Here is a 10,059-nt window from a genome sequence, read left to right on the forward strand (position 1 = left end):
TTTTTCATTTAGTAGCAAAAAAGTAAAGTATTGATGAGAATTAGCATAAACATAAGTATTGAGGACATTGTTGGCAATCAAATAAAAAGGCATTGCTTGACTCTCAACAAAGTCATGAATTAGCAACTCGAGAACAAATTCATTGCCATACACATAGAGAGAATACAATGTGTCTCGAGAGTATGAGGTAGAGAGTGTGAACTGTGACAACTAGAAAGCTCCAAAAAATCTAGTGTATCGATCGATACTATACCGGTTGATAAACTATCGACCGATAATGTATCAATCGATAGTTTATTGATCAATAGTTTATAAATTATTAATAAATACCACGTATTTTACGATAATATGCGAATAATGATGAGTTATTTGATATAAATTGCATTATTCAATTGAATAAATGCAACACAGATTGAATCTAGAGTTTATAACACAATGTAAACAAGTATGGTGATTTGTCTTCTAATAATGTTCGATGGTACTCTTGCTTGCTACAAAGCTGCTTGGGTATAGTTGTGAGAATATCTGCAAAGAGAGTCACTTAAAAGAAATTAAATATAAAAAGCTTTCACTTATCTAACAAAATTAATATGTGGGATTGTTGTATAGAGAGTGGGGGAAAGTTGGAGATCTTAAGAAGGGAGGTTGAATAAGCACTTGAGTGTTGTATTATATAATATTACTTCTAGGCCTAAATATACATAGAGAGAGCTTACTCAGCAAAGATAATAGCAATGATCTACTGGATGTTTGTTAACAAAATGCATTGAAAGATTTCATCCATGGGTAGCATTGATTTGTCAAAGTGTTCCTCAAAAACAAAGTTCTAAAGATGATTTCTAGCTAATCTTAAGAGTATTTTCAATGCTGAAATGGTTTAGCATGTTAAAAGGTACTAATGATAAAATGAATAATGAAAGTGCTAAATAAATTTGTAGAGTGGTATGCAAGGTTGGAATATCTAGTGGATGGGTATCTTGTGTCAAGGTGGTAATAATCTTAATGAATAATTGTTAGGATATGCTAAAATTTTGTCTCTAATTATAGAGCTTAACCCCGGGGAGGTCACCTAATAGAAATGTAACCTATCACGTGAGCTCAACAGTTTCTTGAAACTTACAAATATATATATACAGAAGGGCATTATTTTTCAACTTTGAAAAAAACTTACAGATTATAAAAAGAAAAGGGTACATTATATTCCTAACAAAATTCACAGATAAGGGGTTTTACAAACATGTCTTGAATGCACGTGATATGGTAGTTTTACACATAATGAAGCCCCCAAGAGCTTAGCTAATGCAAACTATCACTCACTGGGTATTTAACGGTTGGAATAGAATTGAACCTGAAAAATTTGTTAATTTTACAACAATAATAGGGCGATTTGTAAACAAAATGTAAAAACATTTATAAGATAGTAGGCATTTTCTATTGTAGACCACACACAAGGATACTTCAAAAGGAATTGGAGAGGCATAGGAGAGGCATAGACAAAAATTAAAAAAAATCTTGTAGCACTATAATAAAAAACTACAAAGATGGAAAAATAGATTATTTACATTGGTTTTGATTCACCATAGATACGATGAACCTCGGCCTCGGGGGGGTCATTATGTAAAAATTGTGTATATCATGTGCATTCAAGGACTATTTCTAAAACTCCTTAAATGTGAGTTTTTAACAAATTAAACACACCCTCTTTCTATTCAATCTGTAATTTGTTTTTTTGCAATTCCATTTTATGGTACCCTTCTGTATGTGGAAATGTTAACCTACAAGTCAGACAGTGGAGTCAATATTGGGCAAATAGGAAGCTTGGGGATTGCCCAACACTCCCTATCGCTTGGTGTTGACCTTGGTCTAGCCAATGATGGAGACCATTTTGGTGATGTGATTACAAGTCATGCAGGCAATGGAGTCAATATTAGGCAAATAGGAAGCTTGGGGAGTGCCCAACACTCCCTATCGCTTGGTGCTGACCTTGGTGTAGCTAACAATGGAGACCATTTTGGTGATGTGATTACAAGTCATGCAATGGAGTCAATATTGGACAAATAGGAATCTTGGGGACTACCCAACATTCCCTATTTCTTGGTGTTGATCTTGGTGTTAACGTCATTACATGCGACAGTGGAGTCAGTACCGAGAAAATAGGAGTCTTGGTGACTTCCCAACCCTCCCTATCGCTTGGTGTTGACCTTGGTGTAGCCGAAGATGGAGACCATTTTGGTGATGTGATTACAAGTCATGCAGTGGAGTCAATATTGGACAAATAGGAAGCTTGGGGACTACCCAACACTCCCTATTGCTTGGTGTTGATCATGATGTTAACGTCATTACATGCGACAGTGGAGTCAGCACCAAGAGAATAGGAGGCTTGGTGACTGCCCAACGCTCCCCATCGCTTGGTGTTGACCAAAGAAAATGGGTATCGGCCTAGTAAACCTCCATGGATATCATATTCTTTTGAGTCAGAGACCGGGCTTTCGGTCATATAGGTGCTTGGGTGATTGCCGATGAGAGGTGCACCACATATCTCATTTGATACTATTTTTACTTGACCAGCCACTGTGGGTGCCAATGTGTGAATGGGTTAAACTCTTATAAAAGGTCCATTTGACCTAAAAACCACTATTATGGGAGGTGTAAGCTAAGAACTGCTCTTGCTCCATCTCTGTCCCCTTCTCCTTTGTGTGCTCACAGGTGTGTGTGTGCACGCGCGCGCATGCTTGAGAGAGTGTGTGAGAGAGAGTGTGTGTGATCGAGCATTGTGGTGGCTCCTTCAATGGCTAGGTGGTTGAGCACGGCATCAGTGGTGACTCCTTCTTCTTCGCAGCACATGATCCTTCACGATGGAAGCATTGAGCGGTCAGTGACACATCCCTGTCCCTTTGAGTTTGCTAGGATCTTCTAGTTGTGTGTTTGCAGCCTTTTGAGGCTCGCACACAGTGCACATGCAAGTTCACAGCTTTGACATGTACGACAAAGAGTACATTTTTGGTGCCGCTACCGGGGAAAGCTTTGCATTAATCTCAAGGAGCCCTCAGTGCCACCTCGGGAAGCCTTTCTTCCCTCTGTTGTTTGTGTTTTGTTCTATTGTGTTGACTGTCTGTGAGTGTGCAGAGTACCATGTTAGATAGAGTGTTACCAGCGGTAGTTAGCATTAAATAGTTGTATTTAGCTGTGTTAGTTGAAAAGAGGCTAGACAAAGTTCATTAGAGGTGCTGTGTGCGTGTGGGAGCTCGGCACCCACGTGGCCACATTATCCTCAAAAAAGTTTTTCCTGGAAAAAAAACACTCTAGATATTTAAGACTAAAAATAAATTCAGAAATGAAAATTAAAAATATTATTCTAAAAGGGATCAGGATCTTTCCCCAAGCCCAGGCCTCAGTCCTCAGTCTTATGATATACTACTCACACTATCTTATTTATAAAGACTAGGATCTCAAGTGAAGGGAGGGCATGTGGGACAAGTTCCTCAAGTCCTCCACCATCCCCTTCACACTCACCCTTTGGACTTACTAATTCTAGCCATCTCCCCACCTAGGAAAAGACTAGTTTTAGGATTTTGAGGGCTGTACGTAACAAAATTGGGGGTAGTAAAGCACGGCTTATCCCTCTAGCCAAGACGCTCTTTTGAGATATTGCACACCATATTCCATGGCTCATTAAAAAAAAGGGACCAAAAATACAAAAAAATTTGGGCCTTCACAGACACTCACCAACACCTCTACAATGTTGAGGTCACATGCACCTATGCTTCTCTGTTCGTGTGCTAGAGGACGAGCATATCATGAGTGTCTCTGTTTACACGAGCACTTATTATTCCTCTACCTTAGGCTCTAGGCCCTCAGTGGGAACCCAAGGTAGTACCACTCAGGACCCACATATTGCGTCTAGTGACTCTTCCTTTGACTACAACGTCCTAGAAGGTTAACTAGTGCCTAATCCGGATATCTCAAGCCAAGACATGCATGCCATGGGCCCACTTCTGGGTCGAGCGTGCTTAGCGGCTTGAAGGAAACCTTTAGTAGTGCTGCTTGCTCCGAACATGGAGCTAACATTGTAAATGAGAGGGGTGGGGAAGTAAATTTTCCCTTCATGACCAACATAGACCCCATGCTCCTGCAGATTGTGCACGTGGATACTCCATTCTGTGCACCCCCTGACTCTTCAGAGCTATTTCCCACCGAGGTTATATTACCTGATGGTACAAGCCTTGCCGAAGTGCAAGAGGTTGAGTGGTATATCATTGTGGCTAGGGACAAGGAATTCGAGAGCGTACGCAAGGTAGAGCAATGAAGAGAGTTAAAAGCTAAAGACCCTATGTCAATATCCTTGCTAGGAGAGCAATCGAGTGATCTTGAATTAGCGACCACTGAGGGTCAACCCACAGAAAGCCACATGGCATCTAGTTCAAAGGACACCCCTAACACCTCAATCCTAGATGGAGCGTTCCTAAATGATATTTGGTAATAAGAGCTACAAACGAAAACTTTTACTTACCTATACACAAGTCACACCTATCACATGGGTTGGTTAGATGTCCTACAATCCACAACGGGTGATACTAGTGTAGAGGATCAATGAAAAAGAGTTTGTGAGGTCATCCATAGGGTGATTGAGCTAGAGAGACAAAAAAGGGGATCCACATGCCTTCATCAGGTCTCATGAGATTCTTGGGTACAGGGAATGCTAAACAACCAACCTTATATCACAAATGGAGACTCCCTCGATAAGTCTGATGGATAATCCATATGTTATTTCGTCAGGGGTCTCAATGCAATCTAAGCCCACAAGTGATAGCTTTACTTTTCCAAGTCTAGCTCATCTTCCCCTTGATGACACCATGGCTACCATGCCTACCCCAATGATGGGCATGCCAAGAAACATACCATGGACCTCATTTCTTAGTAAATCACTACTACTACATGGTAGCTCAATGCCTACAACAGTACCTACAAGTGTGTACCAATCGTATATACCTATGGGTCCTCGTACTCATGTAGCTCTTACCCCTCCCATTTTTTCAACAACCTATGCTCCACAACCACAACACCCAAGCTCTTATTTCAATTGGACCATACCGGCTAGCATTAGCATATCACATTTGACGTCTGCTATGCCTAGGGCCACACATATGAACTTTGAATTTCCACATGGCAAAACACCATACCAAACTTGGAACCCAAGGAATTCCTACGCTCCAAGCCCAATGGCAATACCTACTCCACATGTAGTCTTTGGAGCGCCTTTGCCCATGGTGTCTGCTCACTTAGGTGACTTGCCAACATTTGCTCAAGCTATTGCAGAGAATATGCATAACATGCCTGATAGAGACCCTAGAATTAAGGCAGTACAAATAGCCAAGCTCACATAAAAATTTAGTGATGGGGATGTGAGAAAGCATATCGAAGTGTTTGAACAAATATGAAATTCTCTAGGAGAACACAATGACCTACATAAGAGTAATTTTTAAACCTAATCTTAAGTGGGAAGGCTGAGGATTGGTATAGAACCCTAAGGGTGGAGGGAAAAACAATTTACCCTACTCTTAGGAGTTTGTTCTTGAAATAATACATACTTTGGGATGTAGCATCTCAGCTCCAAAAATCCCAACGAGAGGAAGGAGAGTCGGTCAGAGACTTTATTAGTCGCAGAAGCATTTGAATTCTCGTTGCAATCAAAATGGCCCTAGAAAGTTAGGGCCCTCTCTAGATGCCTTCACTCTAAGTCATGCTTGAGCCTTGAAACCATATGGAATAATGCAAGATGTTGACATCTACATAAAAATTCATGATGGGATTGTAGGTCAAGATCTATTGAGAAAAGGTATTTTACTTGCTATGCTTTGGTCCTCATGTATGTCAGCACTTTTGAGAGTGCTTAATGAGCTTTGAGTCCATGATGGACTGTCCACATTGCATATGATTCCCTGACATGCCTAACATGGGAAAGGCCAAGAAACTCCGATGGTTTTTAGTGCCTACTATTGTCTTGTAATTCCAATTGTTCCACTATCATTTCTTCTTGCTTTCTAGCCCGTGGCCCCATCTCTAGTCATGTTTATTCCCACATAGTGAGGCTAGACAAAAGGTTGAATGTAGCATAGTAGTATAAAAGGAGGGACGCAGAAAGCTCTCCTCGCTACTCCACCCCCCACTAGCTGCTGCTCACTGCTTGCTGACAATGATGGGTTTCCGACTCCTTCACCCTCTCCTCATGTTCCTGGCTTCTTGGCCTCCACCTTCCTTAGCATGCAGGCCAACTACTACCCTCCCGTGAAAGATGAGGAGGACGATAGCTACAGCTACTACCCCAAGAAGAAGGCCGCCTCTCCTTTCCTCTATAAGACACCCTCGCCACCACCTACCAAACCCGACTAGTACACGCCCAAGCCCAATCCCAAGACCTACTACTACTCAAAGCCCAAGCCCTACTACAAGCCACATTACTACAAGCCTTCCCCTGTCTACTACAAGTATCCTCCCCCTCCCACCTACTACCCGGTGATCCCTCCCCCATCTACAAGTCTCCACCACCCCTTCCTACTACACCTCCTCTCCTATCTACTACAAGTCCCCCCCACCCCCTCCCTACTACACACCCTCACCTGTCTCCTACAAGTCACCACCACCCCCTCCTTACTATGACCCCTCTCCTATCTACAAGTCTCTGCCACCCCCCTCGTACTACGAGCCATCTCCTGTTTACAAGTCACCACCAGCCCCTTCTTACTATGATCCATCTCCCATTTACAAGTCACCCCCACCTTATGCTGGCCCCTCACCCACCTACAAGTCCCCTGCACCACCCACTTATGAGGATCCCTCCCCTATCTACAAGTCCCCTCAACCGCCCACTTATGAGAATCCTTCCCCTATCTACAAGTCCCCTCTACCACCCACTTATGAGGAGCCTTACCCTGTTTACAAGTCCCCTCCGCCGCCGACTAACGTCGAGCCTTCTCCCACATACAAGTTTCCCCCACCACCTACCTATGTGGAGCCTTCCCCTATTTACGCTTCTCCCCCTGTCTAACCCTCTCCTCCTTTTGTTTGAAATCATTCATGCACGTGATGCCACCACTCATAAGGATAACATCCATAGCGTTGATATTGTCAATTGAATCTGAATGTACTAACATCCATCTCACCTAGAAACCATGGTGTTTGAGTTCTAATGAGCATGTAACCATTTAAAGACAAAGCCTACATGATTCTTTAAAATCTCTTACCAAATAAAGAATTTATATTTTCAACCTTTCAATGCTTGGATCTTCTTTAGCATAGCTCAAATTTGTATTTGGTTGAATCTTAATACAAGAATCTTAATCAGCAAATATTTTGTACATATTAGGATATAGTTAATATGTATCACACTTATTGGACTCATCGAATGCATGAACATCCAATTTCTTGAAGTAGGATTTGTTTTCCTTCTTGGATACATTCAAAAAAAATTCTATTTCCTTAGCAATAGAATGGTATAATTTTGTTTGAGTCTATATGACTAGAGTATACATTGAGACCCAAGTACAAGTCACAATGGGAATATCTTTCCTAATAGGAAAAACTGTCTTATCGCTAATTTTTCCTTATTAGTATAGAAGATATAGATAGAAGGGAGACTAGTTCTCCCGTTTACAAGTCACCATCACCACCCCCTTACTATGAGATATCTCCCATTTACAAGTCACCCAACCCCCACCTTATGCCGACCCCTCAGCCACCTACAAGTCCCCTCCACCATCCACTTATGAGAATCCTTCCCCTGTCTACAAGTCCCCTCACCCACTTATGTCGAGCCTTATCCTACCTACAAGTCTCCCCCACTACCCACCTACGTGGAGCCTACCCCTATTTATGCTTTTCCCCTTGTCTACCCCTCTCCTCCTATCGTTTAAAATCATTCATCAAGCGGTCATGCACTTGATCTGAGCACTCATAAGGATAACATCCATAGCATTGATATCATCAATTGAAGCTCAATGTACTAACATCCATCTCACCTAGCAACCATTGTGTTTGCGTTCTAATGAGCATGTAGCCACTCAAAGCCAAAGGCAACATGACTATTTAAAAACTCTAACCAAATAAAGAGTTTATAGTTTCAACCTCTTAATGCTTCCATCTTCTTTAGCGTAGCTGAAATTTCCAATTTTATACTTGGTTGATTCCTAATACAAGAATCTTAAGTTAGCAAAGATTTTGTACATGTTAGGATCTTGTTAGGATATAGTTAATATGAATCAGACTTCTTGGACCCACTCGAGTACTCACTTGAGTAGAAACTCTTCTTAATATTTAGATTGTATGTGGAGGCTAAGTTAGCTATCTATGGGGATGCATGTGCATCCAATCTTTTGAAGTAGGATTTGTTTTCCTTCTTGGATGCATTCAAATAAATTTCTCTTTTCTTGGCAATAGAATGGTATAATTTTGTTTAAGTCTATAAGACTAGACTATACATTGAGACCCAAGTACAAGTCACAATGGGAATAGTAAAAATTGCCTTAATCGCTACTTTTTCCTTATTAGTATAGAACATATAGAGAGAAGGGGGACTGGTTCTCTAATAAAATAAAGGGTTGCTATACTATCCACTCTTAGAATATATAATGACATAACCACAAAAATTAGCTAGCACCAAAATGAATTTTCAAGACATCACATTTGATATCTTGACTTGGTGCTTTATGAGATAAATCAACTAGTACATTTTCTATATTATTATATATCAAGAGAGAAGAGCGGAAACCAATGCAGCAATGAGGATTTGAATTGCTATGCTTGACCCCCCCCAACCCGCCCCCCTAGATCCAAAAAAAATTCCAAGAAGAAGAAGAAGAAAGCAAAGCATGTAGTAAGGCATAAGCTGCTTTTATCTAGTTTTTTTATTCGAGAAAGGTTCGCAATCAACAATTTTAAAAAATGGAGCTAGCTTTTGACCTCCATCCCTACCCTCTTCAATGATAAGCAAAGTGTGAGACGACTTCGACAAGTACCAAAGATTCTCCACCTGTAGATTGTTCATTTGACTAGGCTTGAGACTAATAGTTGAACAAGATGAACTATATTAGTTTCAAAACTTCCTTCTTAGGATTCCTTCTTACTCTTATATGTATCTAAGAAGACATTTTCTTTCTAGGGAGGAAGCTTAACAATATAGTTGAATGATTAAAATTTTGGGTGAAATATTGGAATACTTCAAGCTTCTTAGTTACATTTGAAGAAGTAGCTACTCAACTATGTCTTGTTTCAAATTTTTGGGGGGATTTATATTTAACACTTTTGATAAATTTTTCCTTCGCTTTGTAAGCTTTAGGTGGATTATTAAGAGTATTTTATACTTGCGAGCTTTTTTTGAGCTTTTGGAATTGAAACATTATTTTTTATATTTCTAATGCTCAGATTACACTAATCATATCTTCAAATATTAGTATGCCATGAGAAAGTCTACATTCAGTTGTGCAATCCTTCAATCACCAAACAATCAAATGTTACATACATGCATGTCTTTGCTTGTGGAATGTATGCTCATGCACATTTGTGGGGTTAACTTGAAATGTAACTTTTTAAAAGATTAGTTTTGATTGAACATCATATTCTGAAGAATACAAAACAACATCCATACTATAGTCTCAATGTAACTTAGCAAATCAACTCAAGAAACCTCAAAACCAAACTAGATTCCAAAAAAAGTAGCAATATGATAGCATATCATACCACATGACAAACCTCCAATCACATAATCAAGTCACACGGCCACCATAATGCCATGCAAAATTCATGTGGTCACCGTGTACATAGAACACACAAATCAAAATATCAAAATGAAATGTCTAGAGAGAGCATATGTATCGTGGATTTCCTAGGTGACTAAATAGATTTCGGTGTAGATGAATATATAAGGGCCGATGCATGGTAGCGTGGATTGAAAAGAATTGTCTTGGACATAGGTTTCTAGCACTGAAAAACTAAATTTTTTGGGAGAACATTTTCTTCGAAAAAAATGGGCTAAAAAATTTATGAGTGTGTAACGACCCAGGAACA

At 40.2% G+C, this 10,059-nt stretch overlaps 1 pseudogene; it reads left to right on the top strand.

Moving 5' to 3' along the window:
* The first annotated feature begins 6,292 nt into the window (after positions 1 to 6,292).
* LOC147422111 (uncharacterized) lies at positions 6,293 to 8,019 on the top strand (annotated as a pseudogene).
* Positions 8,020 to 10,059: the final 2,040 nt, after the last annotated feature.

Source organism: Adiantum capillus-veneris, chromosome 27 (assembly GCF_014529385.1).
Source record: "Adiantum capillus-veneris isolate H3 chromosome 27, ASM1452938v2, whole genome shotgun sequence".
Lineage (NCBI taxonomy): Eukaryota > Viridiplantae > Streptophyta > Polypodiopsida > Polypodiales > Pteridaceae > Adiantum > Adiantum capillus-veneris.